The sequence below is a fragment of the Agelaius tricolor genome, unplaced genomic scaffold, assembly GCF_023055355.1.
Source record: "Agelaius tricolor isolate 1412-34295 unplaced genomic scaffold, bAgeTri1.0.p SCAF_23, whole genome shotgun sequence".
NCBI classification, from domain to species: Eukaryota; Metazoa; Chordata; class Aves; order Passeriformes; family Icteridae; genus Agelaius; species Agelaius tricolor.
In genome coordinates, this window is record NW_027269283.1 from 11,967,094 (window position 1) to 11,980,196 (window position 13,103).

The 13,103-nt window shown below is 44.6% G+C and overlaps 1 protein-coding gene across 2 annotated transcripts in view; it reads right to left on the minus strand.

The window, feature by feature from the left end:
• Nucleotides 1–13,103, minus strand: part of TSHZ2 (teashirt zinc finger homeobox 2) — a 212,030-nt gene that overhangs the window by 9,324 nt on the left and 189,603 nt on the right. The gene's annotated exons all lie outside the window — the stretch shown is intronic.

Sequence of the window (13,103 nt, forward strand, 5' to 3'; positions counted from 1 at the left end):
GCTACTCCTGCATTATTCCTACTTGTTGTGGCACCTCCCCAGCATTAAAAACCATCTTCCAAATGACCTTTTCCATCCTGCAGCTGCTAAAAGTGCTAAGTGACTCAAGTTGTGAAGCTACTGCTACACAGAGACAGAAGGGGCTTGTTTTATTTAATTTCAAGATGTGGGTTTAAAAGTTCAGCCCAAAGTTGGGTTCTGCTTTGCTTATAACCTGGGAGAAAGATACTGAGGAAAGCAGTAGAAAAAAAACCAACTGGAAAAACAGGGTGAGAAATGAGGCAGGCAATAAGTAGAGTGAAAGTCAATCTGGAGAGAGCACAGGGAAAAAAAAAGAGCTGCAGTGGGCAAAGAAATATGTTACTGAAAAATATATTATCTGTTCAAGGCCATGGCTATTTCAGCAAACACAACTCAAATCCTGCAGTGTGTTCTCTGTGTTCTGGCTAAATCAACTGGAAATTCAGTAGCAGCTTTATTTAAAGTAAAATAAACTCAGCTTTTCAAAAAATTCCACATGAAAACAAAAAAGTCCATTGACTTCGTGCTAGTTAGTTTATAATTTGGTTTGGTTTACAATATCTTCACCTTTTCAGTTTTCACAGTGATGCTGAGTTTTGCATTGGCAACCCAGACCTGCTGTGGAGAAACTATTGGAAGGGAAGAGGAGGTTTTGGCAGCTGAATGTAGAGACTTTTGGCAACTGAGGATGCATGGAAGTCAGTCTGAAATTGTGGTGAATACCTTGGATCATTATTCCCACTTAAAAGATATTAAAAGCAATCCATGTTGACACTTTAAGATGTTGCCTTTAGGTTTCAGAGGTAACAATCCAGAGCAATTCTCACTTTGCAAAGCTATTATTTTTCACTGCAAAAGGGCAGAGCTGTGCCAGTTTACACCGTGCTCAAATCTTAAAGAAATCCAGAAGCATTGCTATTGTAGGGCTTGGGGCTGACACACAGCAATGCTGCAGCCAAATTCTCACTGTGGGATCACCTCTGCAAACGATCCAAGGGAGACTGGGGTTGGAAGAGGCACTGGGCTTTACCCTTCCCAGAGGCCTCCAGGATGGAAAACTCCCTGTGACATCCCAGCTGAGTCCTGCCTTGGGTCATACCAGGCCCTGCAGCATCTGTCTCCCTCATGGAGGTGGGACACAGGCACTGTGGCTGTGGTGAGGGACACTGGTGACCCAGAGAGAGCAGGAGTGGTGACCCTTCACTAGGTCAACCCTGCCTCCAGAACATCGTTAGAATAATTAAGCCAAATTAGTGTCACTGAAAGTGCTAAATCTGGGAAGGAGTCTTGAAGTGACTTCAGAGCACTGGTTGCCTGCCAGTGGGAAATATTTATAAAAGCTTGGTTTGGAAAAATGAAAAGCCAAACTCCTGCCTCCTTTTCTTTTTGTGCCATTGTGAGGAAAACCCTGAGACTTTTGAATCAGCATAGCCCTGGTCACTTCCCTGTCACAGAACAACACTGAGGACACTGTTAGCCCTGGGCAGACACTTCAGAGGCACATTGGTCAGAGGGAAGGTCCATGAGAAACTCCTCTGGCAACAAATAAACTTTTGAGGCTCAGTGTCCACCTGCCTGACTAATGGTAACATCTGTGCACAAGTCAAATCAATTGGGACTTGGCATTGATTTCCACAGGATAAGTACTTCACCCCGAAGGTCCTTTGGCCAACTGAAGTCTCCATCCTTGTGGGTTTTGTTGTTTTTTTTTTTATTTAATTGATACCACTGCAGGCTGGGACAGGACTTTGGGAAATTAATTAGTGTGAGCCCTGATCAATAAGGGTCATAGTTTATGTATTTCATTATCAAGTCTGTAAGAGATTCAGGGAGTTTGTGGAGAGCTTGTCACCTGCAGTCAGGGCAGAGCAGCCTGCACATTCCAGCAGCTCGTGATGGGCAGAGTCTGGTGCTTCCTGGGCATTTGCTGAAATGTAGCTCCTCCTGTGCCATAAAGAAAACTCCATCATTTAAATCCTGTTCTGAAAACATGGCTGAGGGTGTTCATTATACTGGTGTCTCGTACAGCATATGTGAAATATCAGTTGCAGATACTGAAGCTTTGCTTTTATTTAACACTAATTATCGAGCCATCAACAGATGTAAAAAGCCGTATCTATTTTAATGCGGATGTGTCAGGACTCAACATTCCTCCTCACAGCCTCCTTCCCTCTCCTTGTCCATGGCACAGCTTCCCTCTGCTCATCCCAGCACTGCCAGAAAAACACAGCTGTGAAACCTCGGAAATGGGAGCTCTCAAACACGTCTGCAGCCCCAGACAACCGTCAAGTGTGTGTCAGCAGCTCATGGCACGCCAGGCCCGGCGCTGACAGCGGCACTGCCGGGCTGGGCTGGGCTCCTGGGGCTCCCACAGCTGAGCTGGGCTCCTGGGGCTCCCACAGCTGAGCTGGGCTCCTGGGGCTCCCACAGCTGAGCCGGGCCTAGCTGGGCTGGGCTCCTGGGGCTCACAAAGCTGAGCTGGGCTCCTGGGGCTCCCAGAGCTGAGCTGGGCTCCTGGGGCTCACAAAGCTGAGCTGGGCTCCTGGGGCTCCCAGAGCTGAGCTGGGCTCCCAGCTCTCACAGCAGTGCCCAGCTCGCTTGCCACACCCCAGTGCCTCTCTGCTCTCTCCTGAGTCCCCTTTTCTCCATGGCCAAAGGCCACACCAAGGGCGCAATGTGGCCTCCTGGGGGTTGCCCATCATGGGAGGGTTCTCAAGTCATGGAATCCCAGAATGGTTTCGGTTGGAGGGACCTTAAAGCTCATCTTGTTCCACCCTTCCACACCTTCCACTGTCCCAGGGTGCTCCAATCCCTGTCAAGCCTGGCCTTGGGCACTGCCAGGGATCCACAGCTGCTCTGGGCACCTGTGCCAGGGCCTGCCCACCCTCACAGGGAGGGATTTCTTCCTGACATCTCACCTAAATGTCCCCCCGATTTAGTTTGAAGCCCTTCTCCCTTGTCCTGCCTCTCCAGTTCCTGCTGAAGAACCTTTCCAGCCTCCCTGTAGGCCCTCTCAGATCCTGGAAGGTGCTGTGAGGTCCTTTCAGCATCTGAAGTCCTTTTCTTGGGGATTGCTGTCACCATTTGATTTTTGGGTTCTGCCACCTCCTCAGTGGCCCAGGCTGAGGTGGGATGGAACTCCAGAGCCAGGCAGATGACAGCAGCTTCATGTATTTATAATGTCTTCTCTGTATTTCCATATCTTTGCTAATATCATTTTACCAGCTCCTATTTATGCATTGGGATAACAAAAACGACAATATTCCTCTGTGATCCACCCACCACAGTCCATGGGAGCCTATGGATCAAAACTTTTCCAGGCTGCAGCGGTACCTATCACAATGAATTGCAGGACTCTTTAAAGGCCACATAGCAAGACACAGACAGGCCCTTTGTGGTTACCAAACATGTTATCTCTAGATGTCATTTCTGACCTACTTTTGCTAGATTTTTGCAGCAGCACAAAATCTGTTCCTTAAAGAACCATGCCACATACACAGTACCTAGAAAGGGGGAAACAGCAAATCTGGATATATTTTATTTCATTTAGGACTCCTCTCGCCATGAATTACAATGTTACAGGCTCTAAACGCCTTCTCGTTACCCATAATTATAACTAAAATTATATCAATCTAAACAGTAACTACTGGAATGATTCATCCTGATTGGGAGGAGCATGCTCCCTGGAGTTCTGCCTGCCCATCCATTTTAAAGCCTCGTGGCAGGAATAGCTTTCCAGAAGGTCATTTAACAGCACATTAAATAAATAAACAGAACATATTTGCTTCAGCAAACACTCTCTAATAGGATGGGAAAACACTTTGGGAGAGGTAGGAATAACCCTCAGGAAAACCAAACCTTTCAGTTCCCACCTTGCTGTGGTGCAGCACCCAGTCAAAGGCAGGCAGAGGCTCCATGTGATGCCAGCAGGGACAATCCCTCATGTCCTGCACACTGAAGGGTCCCACAGCCCACCAGTGTCACCAGCAGGTCCCTGCAGCAGCCACCAGTCTGTACATTCACCATCAGCCACACCCAGAGGGAAGTGTGGAAAACGTTTCAGATCTGAGCTTGTGGGAGTGGGGGGCAAGAGGAAGGAAATGTGGGCTCTAACTCGGCTCTTTCTGGGGTGTGTCTGCCTGAACACAGAGTTAATTGCTGTAACACCCAGGTGGGAGAGTTCAGACCTTGCCTGGGATGATGCTTTTCCCTCATTGTTTGGAGTTTTGCAGGGAGGTGATTGAGCAATGGTGCAGGAGGGACAAGGAGCTCAGTCCTGAAGGAAGCCAAACAGAAAGATGGGAAGAGACAATTTTCTGGAGTGATAGGACAAGGGGAAATGGCTTCCATCTGCCAGAGAGGAGGATTAGATTGGATATTGGAGATTTAGACTGGATATTCTTCCCTGTGAGGGTGGGGAGGTGCTGCCACAGGTGGCCCAGAGAAGCTGTGGATGAGTCAGACACAAAACTGGGGCTGCAGCTCCCCGCAGTTCCAGAGAGACCCAATGGAATCCTGGGCTGTTGGAAAGAGGGGAATTTGTGCCACCTGTGTAGAGAAAGGCCAAGAATTCACCCCTGAGCCCAGTATGAGGTGACACAGTGACACAGAGCACGAAGGGGTGACATTCACCTGGTCCCCCAGGTGTGTCTGGAAGAATCACGGACTTGGAAAGAGGAAAAAAAAAATACAGGGAACATTTAACTTCTATTTCTTCCTATAAATAAAGTATAGCCATCAAATCACAATGTATTTAAGAGCACATGTTATTGACAGCCTATTCTTGGAGGGGGAAAAAAAAAAGTGGATTTTTTGGCAAAGTTTCCTAAAGATTAAATTGTTCATTGTACAGGGCACCATCTGCCCTTGGAGAGAGATTTAGTTGATGGCAGCTGCAACCAAAGTGTGGAAGATAAAGCTGAATTTCTGGTTTCTTTTCAACTAGCAACTGTCATTACAGGTCACATGCAAACTGTGCCATTTTCTGTGACAAGCAGGTTCTGTAGGATTGGGTGCTTGCTACATTTTAAAGTGCCACCTGTAAGGATCCCAGCCGAGAAACAGCTTTTTTTTTTTTGGAACACACCTTGCAAAACGTGAATTTACAGCACATAAGACAAAGCAATTATGGACCATCCATCTGGCCAAGGGCTGTGTGTTCCAGACCCAGGTGCACGGGGATGGAGGTGAGGAGGAACTCATGGGTCACCCAAAGGTGCATCCCTCAGTTCATTTGGGTGCTTAAAAAGGCTGAATCATCTGCAAGAATTCACTCAACTGTTGCATAATCCACAATTGCCTCCCTGTGCTCATTGGAGTGTAATTCTCCCTGAGATTAAACCCCACATTTTTTAAACCCTGAAGAGAATTTCTAAATCACCAAACCAGGGGCCGCTGTGGGTGGGTTTTTCCTCAGCCCCACCTCTGAGCTGTGACACTGAAATATCTCAACTCACTGTGAGGCAGCAAAGGCCACTTGACAGTGGGGAGATGCTGATTTGTCTCTGCACTCTGAGTTACTTAAATATCACACAAACCTCGTCCTGGCTGCAGCAAACCCCTCCAGCAGGGAATCTGTACCTCCTCCCTCTCCCCAGAACACTTTCACAGGAGAATGATGTTCCCTTTCTCCTCGGAACAAAACGAGAGGGGAGAAGTTAAGAGCACACTGGTAGATTTTATTAGGACTAAGAAACAAAGCAAAACAAAAAAGCAAACCCAAAGCTCTTCCCTTTCATCCCTGCCTTGCTATGAAAATGCCTTCATATTTGCAGGCTTGCTGACAATATTTCAGGATGGTACATCACACACCGTCTCGTCTGGAACAGCAGACATTGTCAGTGCTGGGAGACAACCACTCTCTGGTTTGTACTTCACAAAGATTCTCTATAAAGCATTTCTATAGAGGAAAAAAAAAGATTTTTGAAATTCGTGAGTCTCTCAGCCTTTCAGACAAGGATGAGTTCTGGTTAATTTTTTTCTGATGATTTCCACATTTTCTGCAAGGGAAAACAACAGCTACCATTGCCTTAAGACAGACTGAACTAGTTGTAACATGCCTAGATATGAGATTCTTTTTTTTTTTTTTTTATGTGAAAGAATTTGCAGGACATAAATTCTTTGTTCTTAAGTTTATCCTGTTCAGTTAAACTTGTTGGCCTTCTCTCCCATTTTATCACAGTAGAAGGGGATCATGTTTTGAAATAAAAAATGCTACCGTTGGTGGCTTTTTAACCAATCTGCTGTGATTAAATCTGTGCTTTTGGATAATAAGATTATTTAAAAAACATTTTAAATATTTGTATTTTTATTATTTTATATTTAAATATTTTAAATATTATTTTAAAATATTGTTTAAATAAAGGCTTTGCCTTTCCAGCATTATTTTTATTGCTCATGATTATCTTTGCTCATTGGTTATTTTTAATGCTCATGATGATATTACTCATCATTTCAGGTGTCAGTGCCTCTGATGGCTCCGTGGTGTGCCCAGACCATCCAAGCCAAACCTCCCTGGGAAGGCTCCCACTTCCATGTCTGCTGTTGCAGAACAGAACCACACTCAGGCCCTGCTTTTCCCTTCCTCCTTCCACATCTGACTGAGCCCAAATGCTTCTGGGACTGGGGCCTTTAAAGAGACATCCAGAAAAATGTCACATTTTTGAGACTCTGCCTGTTTGGGTTCCTTTTTGCAGAGAGCATTAGTGGGTAGGAGAGGAAGCTGCTCCTGTGAATTAGTGTGGGATCTGCTGCTTTCTCCTTTCTTTGTGAGGAAGCTCTTAAAACACAAATTCCCACCTTAAACTGCAAACGGGCGCGAGCTGCGAGTAAATCACGGGCTCCGTGGTGCCAGAGCTGCACATGCTCTTCTGCTGCTGATTTGTCTACAAAATATATCACATGCCAGTTACTTGAATTAGGATCATGGGGAGAAGGGAATCATTAGAGAGTAGAAGAAACTCTAACACATAAAGAAAACTTATCCGTTTGTCTCCTCAGCGCCGCCTGTTTTATTTCCTCTTCAGGCGCTGACAGCACTGATGAGGCAAAGGATGCTGTAATCCTGAGCGATTGCTTTGGGGGAGCATCATTAGGGCTGGAAGGGTTTGATACAGCGAGAGCTGTGCGTTTCCAGCCCCTTTTCCTCGGTCACTTGGCATTCTTGGGCGGTGCTGGAAGGTGGAGGCACAGCCTGGATCGGGTATTTCCCTCCTGGAGCCCTTTCCTGAGTGCCTTGGAAAGCCAGGTAAATTAGACTTGGAGAAAGGGACACTGCATCTTTGAGTAATGAGGCTGGGAAACAGGGAACACATTTTCCACTAGCTCATGTCTCACTGTATGGCATTCTGATTTCCTGACACTTCATAATAAATCATTGCTTATCACTCACTTGGGAACATAACATGGTTCAAGTTAAGATTCGTTAGTGATTGTAAAGAAGAAACATGAATTGCTCTCTATCAGGGCTTTTTGATCATCTTTCTGTCCACTGCAGGCGTTTTTTTAATCAGAATATTTACAGGAGCCATTGTCTAAGGCATAAATAAAAAGGAGGAGAAGAAAATATGAATAATGAAAATGAATTTATTTGTCTTATTTATGTGTTTATGTAAACATTTGGCAATTGCTTTGCACAGCAGCTTGTATTCAGTGTCATGGGCTGCTGCACCAACATGAGTTTGTAAAGCTGGGATTTTAAATATATATATACCTGAGTGTGTGTCTATAAAAATACCCTAAATGCCAATACGTTCATTTTCTGGAGAAGAAGGTTCTAGCAAGCACATCCAGAGCCTGTTTGCCCTTAGGATGGCTTCCACAGGGAAAAGAGAGGCTGATCCTGGTCCTGCTGGCCCATCTTGGAGCAGTGGGAGTGGAAACCTCAGAGGCTGAGTGGCTCTAATGGGATGAGACTGGGATGTTCCCTGCAGCCAGGGGTCCATCAAATCTGGAAAACAGGGATTCACTTCAGAATAAGGGATATCTGAGAGGTGGAACAACCTTCCTACAGCCCTGTCCCCCCAGTGAGCTCAGGGATGGCAAATCCTGAGCTTGGATGGGTCAGGAACTGGGGAAGGAACAAGTGAAAGGTGGAGAGGAATGGCCTCAAGCTGTGCCAGGGGAGGTTTAGGTTGGATGTTAGGAAAGATTTCTTGCCCAAAGGGTTGCTCAGCTCTGGCAGGGGTGCAGTTCCCATCCCTGCAGGGATTTAACAGCCATGGGCATGTGGCACCTGGGGACATGGTGGCCTTGGCAGTGACAGGGAATGGTTCAACTCCAAGCTCTGAGGGCTCCAAGCTCATTTCTTTTCCAACCAAAATGATTCCAGGAGTCCATGAATTCAGCTCTGTATCCAGGCAGTTCTCTGCCTTCCCTGACCTTCACTGGATGGAATTTTTTCTGCAGTCACAACTTTTTCCTCAGCAGTTTAGGGAGAGGGCTGAAAAGCTGATGGGTTTACAGATGGTGTCAGTAGTGCTTTAGGGGAACTGGGAGTTTTGTATAAAAAGACCTAAAAGCTGAAAAAACGGGAGCTTACTTAAAGAACTGTAACAAATATGCAGAAATATTTCACAGAAAGAAAAAATAATTCTATTCCTTCCCTTGTTTTACAAATAGTTCTCCTTTAATTTCTTTCTTTATCTTTTGGGTCTGATTGTGGGAAGTACCTAAAACTTTGGGCTAACCCGAGAGAAATCAGATAAGGGAACTATTTGCTGCAACTATGGCTTTGATTATTCCCCCTTCAGTAATTTGCTTTTTACTACATTAATCAACGATATAATGTGTCATTTCTACTGCTCCCTGGCTGAATAATTTCCAAAACTACAAACAGCTTTCAAGATAGTTGCCAGACAGGCGCAAATTAATACTTTCAGAAATTGTTCCTAGAAATATTCCCATGAACAGAAGCTTTCACACCCTCTATTTGTGTAAAGACTTGGCTCAAAAAAAAAAAAAAAGCCAAATGATTATTTTAGGCAAATTCTTGCATATAATTTTTTCTGGTTTTATATATATTTCTATCTAATATTTATAAAATATCTGCAGTTTAGAATAAGCAGCCTTGGGAGACAAGATGGCAGTGGAAGTCCATATGGAGTTAACTCTTTGTAGGATTAATTTAGTAGTTACAAAAAGGAGGGATCTGATTGCTTTTATTGAGGCAAATAATCCCCTTGATTTGTGGGACAACTTGAGGAGAATGGCACCCAACCCAGGGATTGTAAATCCAGCTGCCTGATCCAGCTGATCTTCCTCACAAATTCCAATACTTGTGGCTACTCCAGCCTCTGATCCCCAGCCTGCTCTCCTAAACTCAGATTTCCTCCTGGTGTTCGTGGCCCCAGGAAGTGCCTGTAAGACTCTGCCTCATGCTCAGAAAACCCCAAACCCTCTACCAGAAATGTGTTATGCACAAAAATGTGAAATCCCCCCAGTATCAAATTTTTAGGGGGAAAAAAAATTCCTTTTGGTAAAGCACAGCATTGGATGTATTTATTATATCTTACTTTTCACCTACTACCACAAGATGATTAGAGACAAGAATTAAACCCCTCAACTCTTGACCAAGGAAAAAACCATGGTTTTTCTAATATATCTGAGCCAGGCCCTGAATCTGCACTCACTTGAAGTGGTGTAGTGAATGGGAATATTCTCCATTTATTTTGGCTTACCCTAAACTGGAATTTTTGCCCCATAAGCTTCCTGTAATTTTTATAAGTGGAACTGCCTTTGTCAGCATTCCTAATATTTCCTATGGATATGGTATTAAAAATCAGCACATTTGCCCTACAATCTCACGTTTTTATCCTTAAGAAATGAGGACTTTTGGTAGATTTTTTTTGTTGTTGTTGTTGTTCTCTCTTTCTGCAAGAAAATGGCTTAATAAAAATCTCAACCAGAGGCTGGAAGGAGACGCTCTATCTTCGAAATGTTAATTCTCTCTCCAACCATGCCTGGGTTAAAAACAGATATTGAAACAGGGGAATAAATATTTGACAATGCTGTTAAGGCAACTTTGCTAACGATTTTTGAACAACCTCCAACTGAGGTCTAAATGTCTGCAATATCCATAAACAACTCTATACTGTCCAATTAGGGAGACAAAGACATAGAGTCCTGTCAGGAAGATTTGCATGGCTAAGTGTCTGAGATCACGGAGCCGATGAGGGATCGCTGCCGCTGCCGGGGGATGCACACAACGGATGACTATCATTAGGATATTACAGAGGCTTACACCTTCCCAATTACTGGCAGGATTCATTAGTTACTGCTGCATTTCCCTAATAGAATCCTCTCTCTTGGCTTATCGCTACCTTCCCTCTGTCTACATAAACCCACAACTCAGCAGTCGATCACCTATGAAAAATTAGACGCCGGAGCTTCCAGTGGCCTATTTAAAATGAAAAGGGAGCTGAAGAAGAAATAAAGAACAAAAAAGAAAGGAAAAAAAGAAGAAGGGCTGGAATGCAGATATGTGGCGTCAGATGAGTTTGGAATTCTCTTGCTATTGAACTGTTCGAGGGAAAAAATAATCAGTGGCAGCTGCAGAGAGCAGCATCGTGATGGGTTTAAAAGCACAATGAAAGTGTTTTACACAGCCCTACGTACACACACGAACTGGAGGCAGATTGCAAAGTGACAATTACTTAAGGCCTGCTAGGCTGAAGTTTCCCAAGTAAGATTGGTGAGGATTCCAGGGGCTCGGTGCTGCTGCAGTCGGCTCAGCCCCATTAAAGATAATGGTGTGAGCATTTCCATGCTGTCATCGTGTTGCTATCAACAGCATTATCAGTATCAACTGCTTCTACAATTATGCACAATGCACAATTATGCTCTTCCTGCACAAAGACTTAGCAACCACCAAACTCGTTTTCCTTTTAAATACACTGAAAAGAGTGTAGATTTCAATCCTTCATCTGCTCACAGACGAAATAACATTTCCAAATCATCACTGATAGCATTTTTTTCCTCCCATTCTAAGGATGGCCAACTGTTCTCAGCGATTTCTATTACATTTCCTACCTATTATTTCATGTAATGGCATTCCTTAAATTTTAAATTAGCTTTGAAGAATAAAAATAATTGAATTCCTGCTGTTTTGTGTACATAGAGGGTGACAGGAGCTAATGTGATAATTTAAACTGTAAATGAGTCTTCACTTTGTGTTCATTAATTACAGCTAATTACTGAATTACAAACCTTCTTGGTTAGGCACTGTTATGTATTCATGTAGCATGTTGGATTTCCAGCTGGTAGAAAACTGTTTTATAGACTTACAAGCTGACACACCAAGCTAGCGCCGGAACAATTCCGTGGGAGAAATAAAGGGAGGGCGGGGGGCACACCACTGCTCCTGCTCTTGGAATCCAGGCAGGGAGGAGAAACAGGGCTGCAAACCTGGGCCTCAGGTGAGCCAGGATCCCATGTGGATAATTAGGAAATATTTGCTGTGTTTGGGAGGCAGAAATGTGAGTTTGAGCTCACATTTGGGGGAAGAGCCTGCTGTGCTCACTCCTGTTTTACACCAGAGTTAATTCCCAGGTTTAAGCAGATTTCCTCCTGCTCAGGGCACAGCAATGAGGCAGAAATGGAGCCAGTGCTCCCAGCACTGCTCCTTCAGCTCTGCTCAGGAGCAGCAGGATGGGGATGGCAAACGGAGCATCACAGGCAATGTGCATTGTATCCACCCCTGAGTGCTCGTTGTCCCTCACTGAAGGAGTGCCTCCAACGCTCTAGGGCTGTCTGGAGCATTTACTCAACAGTCTCTGCACTGAATGGCTCTGTCCAAACCTCTCCTCTGGATCCCTTTTGTCTGCTGATGGTTTTTATGGGAGCTGAATGCAGGAGCTGAAGTCTGTCCCTCTGCAGTGAGCAGGAGGAGCAGCACGGTGACAGGATCAGCCATGGTGAGGTTGTGGGAGCCACAGGAGAGACAGCTGTGGCAAGTGGCAAAACAAAGAAACCCCAACCTCACCTGCATTTCTGTAAATACATAGACAGAAGATACAGAGATTTTCCTCTCATCGGCATTTATTTTCCAGTATTTCACGTGTTTTGCTCTCTTTTAACAACATGGACCAGCAGCCTGTCCAGATCCCTGAGCCCACACCTGCACTGCTCCAGGTAACTCAGCAGAGATTGCAAAAACTACTGAGTCAAATCATTACCTGAAGACTGTTTAATTAAATTAATCTGTCACCCACTTGGCCTTCCAGGCTGGGGACTGAGGAGACACAGACCAAGGGTTCAGTCTTGGGCCTGCAGGGCAGATCCTTCTCAGAAGGTTTGGCTTGTACTGGAAGAGTTCAGCTGAATAATTATCAACAACCAGAAATTTAGAGCCAGATCCTCAGCTGATGTAAAACTATGTAGCACCATTAATTTCAGGAGAGTTCTGCGGATTCCCAGCAACTGAGGAACAGCTCAATAGGTCTGTAATAATAAAGACTGATGAAAAGCCCCTGAAAGCAGCAACACTAATATGTGACTGCTCACATAAACACCAGTTCAATGACAAGGCTTTTCTGCCTAAGAACTAGTCTGTGTCTTCAGGTTTCATGATAAGTACTAGGCTTTTGTCCTTAAATAATAATTTTCATCTGGAGAATGGCACAGTGACTTGTTCTAACACCAACAGAGATTCAGCAGTAGGCTTCTCAATGGGATTTGTGTCATGTCCTATTCCCTCATCACCTTCCCATGCTGCCTCTTCTTTTTCAGAGTATGAAAAGAGATGGGGGAACCAGGGCAGAAAAGATGTGCAGGCAGAAATTCCTTTTATTCTGTGGGTAGTAACTCTCTGCTATCATATAAAGATAATGACTTTCATTAATCTTCTGTAGGTCTTTAATCAAAGGGTTTTTTCACTCCACGCAGAGACACTACTTAAATGCTGCTAAATGTTAAGTAAAAATGAGAATTCTTGCTATCAGATACACAAAAATGGTGTGAGAGATAGCACAGTGCAGCACAGTGCCCTCAGAGCCTCAACACTAGAGGTGGGTCTGCTGTTCAGAAGTTACCAGCCACCATTTCCAGGCAGTCTTTGACCCAACTTGTTTTCATGTCTCACTCCT